The sequence below is a fragment of the Pteropus medius genome, unplaced genomic scaffold, assembly GCF_902729225.1.
Source record: "Pteropus medius unplaced genomic scaffold, Ma_sr-lr_union100, whole genome shotgun sequence".
NCBI classification, from domain to species: Eukaryota; Metazoa; Chordata; class Mammalia; order Chiroptera; family Pteropodidae; genus Pteropus; species Pteropus medius.
In genome coordinates this window covers 28824515-28826684 of record NW_024350319.1, presented here as the reverse complement: position 1 = coordinate 28826684, position 2170 = coordinate 28824515, and the positions used below count along the sequence as shown (strand labels likewise).

The 2170-nt window shown below is 29.7% G+C and overlaps 1 pseudogene; it reads left to right on the top strand.

Moving 5' to 3' along the window:
• Positions 1 to 1724: 1724 nt before the first annotated feature.
• LOC120583423 (uncharacterized) lies at positions 1725 to 1843 on the top strand (annotated as a pseudogene).
• Positions 1844 to 2170: the final 327 nt, after the last annotated feature.

Here is a 2170-nt window from a genome sequence, read left to right as displayed (position 1 = left end):
CAATTATAGGTTTTGTAACATGGATTGGAAATGTTCAGACTATCTAGACTAATCAAATAATATGCAAACATAGAAAATTCATAATATATCTGACTCTCAAATTGAAATAACTGCTGTTAAAATAAAATTCCAAAGAATTTTCTAAATAATTTATAGTTCATCAGTTAAACTTTTTAGGAAAATACTATGCATTGGGCTGCAATTGTTTTTCTTTTTATTTAATTTGACAAGATATTTTATGTAGCTTCTAAGTGTGATAAAAAAATTTTTAAGTAAAAAAAATTCTTCCATATCTTCTTTGGCAGAATCAGGAAGGAAATAAATTAGTAGCTAGATAAAAATGTATGATTTAGGAAGGTTTTGAGCTTGTTTTTTGTTAGATTATAGTCTTGATCATGTTTGAATGCAAACACTTGAAAGAGAAACCTTGGATGTAAAAGGTAGAGTTATAATAACTAATGGTGTGAGTGCAGGTTCCTGGGAAGTCAAGAGGGTCTAGAAAAGAAGCATAGAGAAGGATTAGGCTCGGATATGATGAGGGATACCTCTTTTTAAAGCAGATGAATAGAGGAGAGAATGAGTGTAGATATATGATTTGCAAGATATATAAGAGGAAGTTGAATGACTTCCTTTTACTTTTCCTCACTGAAATAGCAAGAGAGATCTTTTGCTGACAGGGAGGTGCCAGAAGACAGGATGTAGAAAGTGGAGAACTTTTCAGATAATTTATAGAATAAGAAAGCAAATTGAGTAAAGAAACTTATCAGGATAGCTATTGGGAAGGACTGAAGGTTAATGGTAGTTCTGTTACCATAAATTTGCTTATAGTAGAAATCTCTCCAGAAGTAAGTGTGCAAATGGTTATCTTGTCGGTGTGGCCAAAAGCTATTGGATTTTAAAAAATCTTTTTAAAATATGTCATCTCACAGATGTTTATTTCAATACAATCTAGATATTCTGATTAATATGGAAACATCCTCAATACAGAATATTACTATGCTTAGAAATTTTAAGAAACATCTCTATTTTAATTTCCCTAGATTACAAAAGCTCTTGTTCAGTTTGTAGTGAAGAAGGAAAATAACTATTAATCGTTATCTATATGATTGATTATTTGCTATTTAAAAGTTATTAATGAAGTCAATACAGGTATTTCTCACCAAGATTTATATATACATACATATACATACATATATATATATATATATATACACACATACATATATATATATATATATATATATATATATATATATATATATGTATGTATATATCAACACACACACACACACACACACACACACACCCTTAGGTGAGTTTCCCATTGTCCTCCGTTCTTTACATTTTTTTGTCAGATTTAGAATAACAATAACTACATTTACATAAAACTTTAGAATTTGCTAAGTATTTTCTACTCTCTTGCCCAATTTCATACAACTGTTATGCTATATAACTAGACCATTAATTCAATTCTTCAGATTCTAATTCAGATTCATCTCCACTATACCACAGGGGGAATAGTAATATACTTAAAGTCAGACTGACTTAATTATGCTGAGAGGCTAAAATGTATTTATTTCTCCATATGTTGTTATTTGAACATGAAAATATAGATACAGGATTTTTTTCCTTTGATATTTCATAAATATCTCATATAAATGCAATATTACTTAGATGGCGATTAAATCCAGTGGACCAGTGTTTTTTTAAAGTCCTGTAATCAGGTCTATGGCCATGTCACCCGGAACAAGCCCGATCCCGTCTGATCTTGGAAGCTAAGCAGGGTCAGGCCTGGTTAGTACTTGGATGGGAAACCACATAGGAAGACCAGGTGCTGTAGGTGTAAAAAATAAAAAATAAGGGATTGTAAGCTGACAAGGTCCTTGCGATCTGGCAAAAAAAAAAAATAATAATAATATATATATATGATTTTAGCCTAATTTATTAGTTTTGTAAATGTAGATTCTTTTATTCCAGTTTATTTTAGAGGAAGACATACCTGAAATTATAAGAAGGAAAATTTAACATATAAGTTAAATAACCAAGAAATTGAACATCTGCATTTCAATCCTATATTTTAAGAAATAATTTTAAGCTTTGAAGATATGGTTCATGGTTTAATGTTTTATATAAATCAATACTGGCTGAGATCCAAATATTAATAGCATGA